At 41.2% G+C, this 12,122-nt stretch overlaps 1 pseudogene; it reads right to left on the bottom strand.

The window, feature by feature from the left end:
• Positions 1–9,547: 9,547 nt before the first annotated feature.
• On the bottom strand, positions 9,548–12,116 carry LOC104863233 (annotated as a pseudogene).
• Positions 12,117–12,122: the final 6 nt, after the last annotated feature.

Here is a 12,122-nt window from a genome sequence, read left to right as displayed (position 1 = left end):
TTTTTTTTAAATAAAATGGAATACTACTCAGTCATAAAGGAGGAGGAACTAAAGAGATTTATAGCTAAATGGATGCACTCTGAGGCTATACTCTTAGTTAAATTAATGTTATACATGTAAATACTGAATAGTTTCTCTGGTGTGAAAAAGTAAAAGTGTAAATAATGATTAAGATGTATAATTGATATTGTGTAATAGGAAGAAAAGTCTAAAAGAGTAAAGGAAATGGGAGGGGTGGGGAAAAGGGAAAAAGGGAAAAGAAAAACATATGTGAAAAGGAGAAACACGGAAACAATGTCTTTATAAACAGCGAAGGGTGGAGTGGCTGAGGGGAGGGCTGGGGAATGGGGAAAAAACAAGAACCTGATAGGTCATGTATAGGTACAAGATCTCAATGATGAATGTAATTGTATTGTATAATTCATATGTACCAATAAATTTAATAAAGATAAAAAAGAAATAAACATTTTAAAACATCCTTTGGAGAATGGCCTTATCTGTGATTGTTTTAATTGACCATTTGAGATGCTGCTGCTGATGCTTGAATATTAATCTTTGACTCGCAGCAGAACATTTATGACACGTAGAACAGATCCCATTTGATGTTTTATCTCTGCCCAAGCTTTCAAAACAACAAAATCTACAAATACAAGACTTGCCATACTATTTGGTTACCATGGTAAATAAGCTACAAAGTTCATTTCTAACTTAATTTCTTATGAAATATGAGGAGAAGTGGAGAGACTGCCAAAGAGAACCAATGGTTTCACACAGATCCTTCAATTCTAGGGAACAATTTTAAGTCAGGGAGAATAATACACTTTTATTCTTTGGATGATATAAAATAACCAGGCTGGGGATTTAGCTCAGTGGTTCTACTGTCTGCCTCATAAGCACAAGGTCCTGAGTTCGATCCCTGGTACCAAAAACCACCCCCCAAACAAAAACAAAAACATGTACTTCTTTATGTCTGAATAGTACTCCACTTTATTAACACCCCCCCCACACACACACACATCTTTTTTAGTCACCAGCCAATAGGCAGTTGGGCTGTTTCTAAGATTTAGCAATTTTAATAAACTGTGCCACTATAAACAAGGGTAAGCATATATCGCTGTGGTATGATGCTTTTCATTCTTTTGGGAAGATACCCAATAGGGGAACAGCTGGGTCAAATGGGACCTCTAATTCTAGTTTTTTGAGAAATCTCCATACTGATTTCCACAGTGGTTGCACCAGCCTGCACTCCCACCAACAGTAGAGAAGGGTTCCTTTCTCCCCACAACCCCGCCAACATTTGTTATTGTGTGATTTCTTGATAGCAGCCATTCTTTGTGGGGTGGGGTGGAATCTCAGTGTTGTTTTCATCTGCGTCTCTCGAATGACCAGTGATGCAGAACATTTTGGGGTGCACATTGAGGCCATACTCTTAAGTGAAATAAATAGGACACATGTGTAAAAACCTAATAGTTCCTCTGATGTGAGAAACTACAAGTGTACATGAGGACCAACAACGTGAAATAGAAAGAAAAGGTCCAAAGGGGCAAACAAAGTGGGGGGGGGGTAAGAAGGAAAAGAAAAAATATGAGAAAGAAGGAAAAAAACAGAAACAAAGGTTTTTGTCAACAGTGAAGGGTGGAGGGGTGGAAGAGAGGGAAGGAGAATGAGGAAAAAACAAGAACCAAGATATATCAGGTACAGTTACAAATTCCCAGTGATGAATGTGATCATCATGTGTACCTAAAATGCACCAATAAATTTAATGAATAAAAAATGTACTTAATTTAGAGACAGCATTCTGTTTTTCATGGCACCATTATTGCCCATTCAAGCATTGTAGTTTTCTTCCCCCTTCTTGAATGGCAGCTACAAAATTAAAACAGAATCCATCCCTATTTAATCCTGTTTCTCTTGGCCTAGTGATTGCTTTAGTCACCCAGGGCTAAGCAATCAGCTCAGGGCCTTCCTCTGGCCGGAGGGATTGGTTCAGGGATTTCCTAATCATAACAGAGCTATAGACTCTCCCTTGGATACCAATTAAGTGAACCAGCCTCAAGATGGAGCCTGCCCTGTGCAGAAGCAAGTGTAGGAGAGAAAAACTGAATCATTGAGCCCTTGGATCAAATAATTCTGAAACAGCAACTCCTCTGAGATTTCCAAGTATATGAGCTCAAAAGGTTTAAATCAGATCTTCCATTACTTACAGCCAAAAATTTCACAGATAAACCTTGTCCATTAGTAAATCCAAAATGTATTTGGTTTTCTAAACTTACAATTGACTTCCTACATTTAACGATAGGAGACTCAGCCCACAATACCCTGTAGTGGCATGCACAATACAGGCTTCTTTCTGAAGCCAAATGCTTTTCATTCATATCTGAAGTAGAGTTCCAGTCTTGTGTTAGAAACAAAGAGTGCTGCGTATGAGCTGTGGAATCCTGGTCATTCTGGCTCCCTCCATGAAAGTTTATTAAGCAGTAAAAGCTCACAAGGCACCTACCTTAGTGGTCTGACATCAGTGGGGCAATCAGTCAGGCAAAACACTTTAACATCCACAAGCCAATGAAAGGTCAGTAGAAATGAAGGTTGAGGGCCAATACTCTCTACAGGCTAAACCTGAAGAGGTTTTCTCGCTTGTCATCAAAAAAGACAGGTTTGCTTAAGGAAGTTTGGAAGAAGTATATCACAGAATTTATCTGCCAGGTGTGGTGGTACACACCTATAATCCCTGCACCCGGGAGGCTGAGGCAGAAGGATCATTAGAGTTTGAGGCCAGTCTAGGCTACATAGTAAGTTCAAGGCCAGCCTGAACTACATAGAGAGAGATTCTGTTTCCCCAAAAAAGCCCTTTTCTGCTTGTGCATCTTGATTGGTTTTATTTTATTTTATTTTTATTTATTTATTTTTTGGTGCCAGGGATCAAACTCGGGTCCTTGAGCTTGCAAGGCGGGTACCAGAACCACTGAGCTAAATCCCCGGCCCTTGATTGGTTTTAATTAGTAAGCTGCATTTAGTTCAAATATCCCTGAAATAAAGCTATGGAATAGTTTTCCCTCTTTTGGAAAGAAATTCAGCCAGAACCACCTGGGTACCAAAATCTCAAAAGTAAATAAGCTGGCAGGAACAACTGGATAATTCTAGTAGTTTTTAATAATCTGTTCTTTGAAAGCCTAAAATGTTCAAGCTGAAAAAGAGACTGTGGACCACAGCCTGAGCTGGGAGGTTTTCCACTGTATCGAATGATACCTGGAAAAAAAAAAAAACAACTTCTTTCAATGGATTTGGCTTAGTTTAACAGTAAGAAGTAATACCTGTTACGAATAACCCACATTTTAGTAATTGGAGTAAACAGCATAAATGGCCTTAATAGTTCACCTATCTCTATCCATATTTGTTGGGGCTTTGTAGCTCCCTTACCAAGAAGCAGAGTGTACATCCCACCCTTGGGCTTTGTTTCTGCCAGGTGACTTCCTTTGGCCATTGAAATGTTACCAAAGGCTGAGAAAGCACTTGTGTTACTGGACCTTGCTCCTCCACTGTGGTAACAATCAAGAGAAGACACTTTAATCATCTAGGTAAAAAACACGGGCATCAGTTAGTCCAAGTCAGCCTAGCCCAGGCAGCTAACTCCAGGCCAGGGAATTGTGGACACAGGCACCAAATAAATGTTTAAGTTGCATACTGCTAAGATTGTGTGGTTGTTATAAAATATTACTGTGAGTGGAATATTTAATGGAGCCTCCTTCTTAATCCCCTCCCCTGATTCTGGCAATTCTCTTTGTCTCTCTCTTTTACATTTTCTCTCTATTTAGTGAACACACTTGGAAATCTTTCTTCACATATAAATAAGTGGTACTAATACATTTATAACCAATACATATCTCCAAGGGAAATGTGATTTTCTGAGCTTTTCAACATAGACTTTTGTCACATAATTAGCTACAATAAATAAACTTGCAGGCTTAATCTGTCCACCGTAACCCATGTACAACAGACTCCCACCAGCTATCAGGCTAGCAGAATTTAAACAATGATTCTGATCATTAAAATGTACCTCAAGTGAGCTCATCTGTACCATACCCACCATTTGAGGTCTAGAAAGGTCAATGCTAAAAAGTTGCTATTATACCCCCAAGCAGCCCTAAAGGTTGATTTAACTTGTATCCTATGGATTAATAATTAATAAGTGTTTTGATTGGGCAAGGTAACAAGAAACCTTTTATGGCATTATTAGAAACCCAAGGTGTGTTGTGTGTGGGGCTGGGGATTTAACTCAATGGTTCTACCACCTGCCTCAAAAGTGCAAGGTCCTGAGTTCAATCCCCAGTACTAAAAAAAAAAAGTGCGGGGGGGGGGCTTGGAGATAATCTAGCTAATCTTTTCATTTGTTTTACAAATTAATTTTCAAGTAAATGTGTATTGATCACATCCTATTTTTCAGGCTATGCATTAAATAACAGACATGAGATATTCACATAAGGTCGATGGGGGGTGGATAAGACCCAGCAAGTTTAGGAAAATTGCCCACGGTTACATGAACTTATGAAAGAGACTTAGTCCTCACTCAGGGCTACTAGTCACAATTAAAAAACTCTGGAAAGAATTAATGTGAAAAGAATGAAATGAAGACTTGTGTAACCTCCATAAGGGCAAAGTTCACTCAAGAAGCATGCATTCAATCAACATTTTATTGAGTGCTTATCGATTCTACTTTATATTCAACACAACAGATGGTAGGTACAGAAAGCCATGTTCCAGTAGGGCCAGAGAGCAATTTAAAGACAGAATCCCAGGCAGTGCTATATGTGTACTATTTGTTCATGAAAGCATCCCTAGAGGATAATGAGGATGTGTAAGCATTTGAGGGGCTAGAGACAGTGGGATTTTCTGTGAGTGGACAGCATGTAAGCTTCATTTATTGTAATCCATCTCTTACTAAAGAGAAGATTAACATTTTCTCAGTGGTGCCAGGAAGCAAGGTTCACAATACCTAGGGAGACCATGCTGCTCACTTTTTAACCTTCAGTTCCTTTGTCCCCAAAAGTTGGAGGCACCTTGACAGACCACAGATCCTATTCTGGAAAACAAGGTAATGAACACAGATCCTATTTTAGAAAATGAGATAATGAAACCAAAGCTGAATAGATCTTAACACACGAGGTTTAAGACTCTCAGTCGCAAACACAAAGGCAGTATTAACACCTCCTGTAAGCAACAGATCCAAAAAAGCTTCACTTCTGCCCATGCCTGCCTCAGCCACACAGCTTTTCCTACACTATTACCCCACTATCTTTTGAAACAGTTTCACATTTACCAGTTATCCTCCCCCCGCCATGCTGGGCTGGACCTTACAGTTTCATCCATAAGATACATGAAAGTCATCTGTCATCAGTGGCATGGACAAGTAGGAGGTGCTCACTCTCCAAGCCCTGTGCCTTACAGAACCACCTTCCTGTTGCATGCTGAGGAGCTTTCCACCCAGTGCAGCCTCATGGCACCTCATGGCTTGCTCTCCATCACCTGTACCTCTTAGAGTCTTAGCTCAGTACTGCCTGCTCCTGGACTGTACCCTGAGCCTCAGGAGGGAGTGAGCTACACCAGCCTTGGTAATCCGGATATCTTAGGCATCTCTGCAAGCCATGGGCCACTTCTTAGAAGTCACTTATGACTTTAGATCCCTTTAGGGTGAATTAGAGGCTCATTCCATTTGCACTGCACCTACTCTAGGAGATCACTGAGCACAACGTGCCTTAGTATTTCATGTCCTTCTAAGAGAGTAATTCATTTGTGATTGGGCAACAGATGTTCCCTTAACTTCACAAATTACCCCAGTATTCTTGCTGGCAGGATTCCCACATCTATCTCTGAATCCTTTTCTCATTTCCTTCAATTTTTTTCCTCTGTTTTTATGAATTCATAATGAAAAATAATTTTATGTATTTTTAACACATCATTTTACAGACACAGGATATATATGTATTCTAAAAGATTTAGACAATATTAAAAGCAAAAAATAATATTATAGAGTCTTTCCCTCTAATTTGTTTCTGCTTTAATTACACGGCATGCACAGAACATGGCATACACACTATAATTCTAAGAGACAATAAGCGATTGAAGAGAATTTACTGAGATTTTATAAAGCCCAAATTTGACTAATTTAGAAAATGTTTCCTGGGTCATTAAAGGTAAGTTCCTCCTTTGAAGTTACAGAGATCAATATTTATCTCTGGGGCAGAGTACATTAATTAAATTATTGACCTTGGGTGTTTTCATTTTCACTATGGAGATAATATCCCTACCTCGTTAGGTTGTTGTAAAGACTAGTATGTTAACAGAGGAAAAGAGCTTACAATAGTCCTTGAACTCAGCACTCAGAAATGTTAATTATAATAATCATCACTGGTTCTACAATTTGTAGATCCTAGATATCCATACTGATATCTTGGCTTTGTGTCTGTCAAGGACTGAAACAAGTATGTTTAAACCCTCCTGATACTATGCAATGAATTCTTTCCTGAATTCCCAATAGATTTGCCATATGTAACCTAAAGTTCATGAGTCTTTAATCATTTTGGTACTCCTGATCAATTAAAATATTTTAATGAGGGCCAGAGATTTAGCTTAGTGTTTCTGCCACCTGCCTTGAAAGCGCAAGGTACTGAGTTTGATCCCTGGTATAAACAAAAGAAAGCCAAAACTAATGTTTTTAATTTTGATACTAATATTATGATGATTCTTTGCTTTTTTATTGTAATCACCTAGAATTCTTTGTTTACCTTCTCATATTCAGCCAGAATAATGTTGCTTGGGCATGCTCCTTAAAATAGTAGAATTTCATTGTTTCTCTAGACTCAGGCATACAACTTCTGAAATCAACTAGCACCTACTAGTTTCCCCCGTAAAATGAGCACTTTTAACGATTCTTTCTCCCTCTTCCTTACTATCTTTCAGGGGAATGTCTTAGAATTTTGTGACTGGGATATTAATCAAATCATTCATCACTATATTTTCTTTCAGTTGATATTGTTTCACAGCTATCATCGACCCATCACTTAACATTCTATAGGTGTATCACAGAAGCCAGCTCCCTGATAACTTACACAAGTTTCCACTGATCACTTCTTTGCTATGATTCACCTTGTATGTTGCTAAGCAGCACATGCATTTTCCAGGGAGCATAGTGATGAGATCCATGCTTTCACAATGAGGTCAGTATACACAGATATGAAGTTTGTGCTACACTAGGAGTGTAATTCTCCCATCTCATGAATGATCTTGAAATGAAAACATTCTAAGGTTGCTCTCCACCATCACTACCACCCCGCTAAAAAATGAGTCCCTCCAATCTTTCGTTTTATGGAGGATTTTCCTCGGTCACTCTAAAACATTGTTCCAAAAATAAAAAAAAATAAAACATTATAATTTTGACAGGTATCCCACCTCTTAATGTTTCCAGTCCATCACTTAACAATACTCTGAATTGTGAATACGCTGTTTGAGCTCCATTTCCACCATATTTCTGGTTACATTGTTTTTTCTGTATTTTTTCATAGGATGCCAGGATTTTCCTAGGTCTGCCCTCTGCATCAGAGGAACCTCTTCCTGATGTTGATGCATTTTGCTTTTCTAGTATACTGTTAAGTTCCCTAATAGATCTGCAACTTTAAATCCTTCTCATGGCATGACCAGTGCTCTCCATGCCTTATCTCTTCCTGTTTCTCATTTCAGAGGACATGCTTTCCTTGATCTCCCTGAGCGTATACTGCTTCTGTGCCCCAGATTCAATCTTCCAGAACAAGTTCCTCACTTTTTACATCCAGAGGTCACCTCCCTTCGATTGATGTGGTGTTTTGGAACATACCTAACATTGCTCCTTCTGTTGAGTGAAGTTAATTGAAGAAGGTAAGTCTTCCACACCTTGGCTCTTAAACACAAGATCGTTCACCTGTTTGTCACTCCCTGTCTAGCAGGTCTTTGCCTCAGTCCATACCCGAATTAGCCCTGGATACCAGGATGTTGAAAATATCAGGTCTGTCCTTCAGAGGCCCACGAGGGTGGGGACTGGCATGTGGGTACAGCAATTCTGCCTGGAACTTCTTTTTCCAGGGATTCATAACACGTGGAAAGTCATTTTGTCATCCGGAGTGGAAGGAGAGTCCCTTTGCCGCTGTGTCAGCAGGAGAGACCCATGGGAAGCATCTTGAATGAATGGGTGTTGGGTTTACCTGTGTGTATCAGAGTGAGCCAAGCACGTGGGAAGAATCCTAGACCACACACTCCCTCTAGCCCTGTAGCTGACTGGGGAAGAGCTTCGTTGTGTGTTTTAAATTGTTCTGTGCAACCTGGTACTACTGTCACTCTTCAGGTGTGAGAAGTGGGCCAGTGGGGAGGTTTCATCTCTGCCCTGAAGCGTTAAGCCAGATGGTGGCTGTCACTGGCAGGACTCTGAATTTCCACATCCAGCCAATTACAAGGTTTTATGGCTTGTGTTTAGATGTTCCCCCAAAGCCTCATGTGGTCGTAGGTGGGGCTTTTTCAGAGGTGGCTGGCTCTGGAGTGTGTGATGCTGAGATTAAAAGTGTGTGATTACTAAACTAGTCCACTGATCAGCCTGTCATAGTTTTGCGTAGGATTGATGGTGTCCCACCATGGGTGTCGTGCTAACTTGACTAAGGGTAGGTAGCCTGGTAAGATATGAGACAGAAAGAGGGTTACTGCTTATTGTCACTTACTTACTGCTTGCTGCCTTCTGCCTGCCCTACTTTTTTGTTTACAAACTAGACACAAGATGTGTTGACATCTGGTTTATTGAGAAAAAAACAATGAAAACTTTAATCACTTACGGTACAATTTATAATAATTTGATGTATAAAGTGAGTTTTCATTATGCCAGTATCAATGGTAAAAAAATAATAACAATTCATTCAATATATATTTAGAGAAACTCATATCTCTGAATCCTCTTACTCTACATTTCACATCAGCCATTTTTAAGTCTGTTTACAAAGGGAGACCAGGTTTTGTTTTTTGTTTTTGTTTTTAACTATATTAATAAAATCTGTGACAAATAAAATCTATCAGAGCTAGGTCTATGTGGTTAGCACCCAGTTAAGCCAGAGATGAATTCAAGCCACTTCTTCCCCTTAACCTGTTTTAATGACACTTCGGGGATAGCAGTAACCATCCCGATGCCTTACTGCATGGCTTCATCATTCCCATCACTTAGCACAACACAGATCTGGCCCATCTTTCAACCCAGTCCACACACAGGTCCTGACCATGTGGACACGGCGCAGCACAGATTTGTGAATATAGCGTGTCCCCACACCCTAACCCTGTAAGCTACTTTTATTAAAAGAGCAAATTTCATCTTAGTCTTTCTCTACTTAGAGACCTTACTACTGCAATCTGCTTAGGCCATGGAAAAATCCTTCCTTCCGTGAAATATCAAGTCAATAGGAAGCTTAGTAAAAAGCTATAATTAGAATATTAATTATAAATTCTCAGAAATAGAAAACTATTTTGCTTCTTTAAATAGCTGAGGACTTGAAAATAGAGTTTTTGTTTTACATTTATTTTAGAATGTTTACTTAATTACAATTTTTACCAGTATCTCCCTCTTCTTCTTAACCTTTAGGAGAAACAGTCCATTCCATCTGGGAAAAATTCTCACTTGATCAGGTTACTACAACCTGGAAGCCTTCACATGTCTACTTTTCAAGCTCATTTTCATTTATAAATGCAGTATAAAGGCTATAGATAGATGCAGGAAATAATGGCATATTGCAAATAACTAGCAAAAAGAAGCATCTTTTTGTTAATTGCACAAAATATAGAGGAAGATGAAACTAACACAACTTAAGAAATATTTTCTCCCAAACTATTTTAGCATTTCCAACTATTTTATCTGTATGCACACTGTCAGAAGAGGTGCCAAGTGGCCTGGAGTTCACGAACACTGCTGAAACAGATGCTGGTTGGCCTGACAAGGTTCCCTTGCTCCAGCTCTATCTCAGCACGCGCCTCTCTCCTCCAGCCTTAGGCAGAGGTGTGGAAATACCTGGGCTTGGCTTTGCCCAGCAGGTCTCTTCATAGTTGGGCAGGCAGCAGAAGAAGGCACAGCCGATCAGGATAATTGTGGCTGCCCGCCCAAAACCATAGGCCCAGCTACAGATGTAAAGGACCGCGGGACAGCTGTGAAGGTTGAAGGTCTGAATGTACTTCACAGGGTACATGACGAGGGAGATGATCTGGAGCACAGCTGCCAGGGCCAGGAGGCCTCTGCTCACTCTCAAGAAGAGGAGCACCTGGGGTCCGCAGAGGGCAAAGAGAAAAGGATGAAACAGATGATCAGGATGATGAAGCCACGGAACAGCTTGGCAACAGCCGCTCTTCCAAAGCCTCCTGCATGAGGCCCTCGCAGCCCTCCTCCTCATCCACGAGGAGGAATATTTTCCACCACAGCTACGACATCTGCACATCAGCGGCTGGTCAGTGTGATGATGTCAAAGACAAAGGCACTAAGCAGCAGGAGATGCAGGACCCAAAGGCAGGGCTCACAGGCCGGGCTGCAGTGCAGCAGCATCTCCACAGCAGGGAGAGTGCCTTGCTGCCTTGCTATGGACTGTTCATCCTCTATGACACCCCTCTGCCATGCCAGCCTGCCTTGGAGCCAGCTGGCTACAAACTGAAACCTCTATGAACTATAAGCCAAATATACCTATCTTCCTTTAACATTGGGAGCCAGGTATTTTGTCTCAGCAACAAGAAAAGCAACTAAGAGACAAGAAAGTAGGGGGATCAGGGAGGAGGCTTCTGTTTGGAGATGGAGTTCTTGGCCTGAAGTCAGTGGTGACAGTTTGTTTCATCCCTTCGTCCCCTATGTGTCATTTGTGATTATGTTTTATTTATTTATTTTTTCACGTGCAAAGACCATTTTATTGAGTGCTGTAGCATTTATACAGGTCAGGAGAAGACAGCCCAGGTTAGCAGATCTCTTGAGGGTCCCAGTTAAGAGGGATGAATTTCTAGGATCTCACAGGTACAGGAGCCTGGCTTCTGCCCACCACTAAGTTCCTAAGAGGCCCAGAAATTGAGCAATATCATTTGGCAAGATAACCCCAACCCTCAAACCTCTGCATGCGGGCTGCTCATGCCCAACTGTGACTGTGTTTTAAACAGAATGTGCCACCTCCTACTCTTCAGTTCCCATAAGGTGAGCCACTATTGAGTATCTTTTCATCTGGCTCTAATTCCAAGGCTAAGAGTGAATCTCATAACAGATGAAATGCTTCCTCACTAGTTTTTACCTTTATCTCCCCTGTTAACCTGTCTGAGGTATAAGATTTAAACATTTTCTGAGCAACAAAGGAAAACTCATACAAAACATCTCTCCCACTTGCCCTGTCTGCTTCACTTACCCCTCACCATGCCTGGAGCACCAACCAGGTTGAGCAGGAAAGGAGACGGTCACTCTTCCCTCAAATGTTTCAGTAGAAAAATAGCAGTTTTGCCAGAACCCTGATAATTCACAAGGACTTTGGCTTAGGATGAGAGAAAGCCCGAAAACGTTTATTCTACTCCAGGAAAAATACAAGTCTGAGAAGTAGAAACACACTCTGCCAACTATGCTGAGAAAAGCAGAACTGTGTGTTTACAGGGACACGGCCCAGCCTTTCACCTTTCAACCTGTGCTAAGAAGCAGGAAGGCACCAGGCATCCTGGGCTGAGATAGCACTGGCCACATCTCCCCAAAGCTCATCCCCAGTGCACCTCCATTAACCCTCACCCCAGGAATCACAGCCAACATTTCAGATAACAAAAGGAGGTCATTGCTGGCCTGAGAGTCTGCACAGCAGTTAGTGAGGATCAGGGGGATGAAAAGCACCTGCTATCTTCTCTCCACCCCAGAGGGTGGACTGATTTATCAGGGCCAGGCCCAGCCTGACTCACAGGCATCCTGGGCTTCTCGTGGCTTGGCAGGATGGAAATGGGGTAGAGGAAGAGGAGTGCAGAGGCTGATTATCAGGGCCAAGCCCAGCCTGACTCACAGGCATCCTGGGCTTCTCGTGGCTTGGCAGGATGGAAATGGGGTAGAGGAAGAGGAGTGCAGAGGCTGA

This window comes from Fukomys damarensis, unplaced genomic scaffold (assembly GCF_012274545.1).
Source record: "Fukomys damarensis isolate Sample0158 unplaced genomic scaffold, DMR_v1.0_HiC HiC_scaffold_37, whole genome shotgun sequence".
Taxonomy (NCBI): Eukaryota; Metazoa; Chordata; class Mammalia; order Rodentia; family Bathyergidae; genus Fukomys; species Fukomys damarensis.
This window is presented reverse-complemented; position numbering and strand designations above follow the sequence as displayed.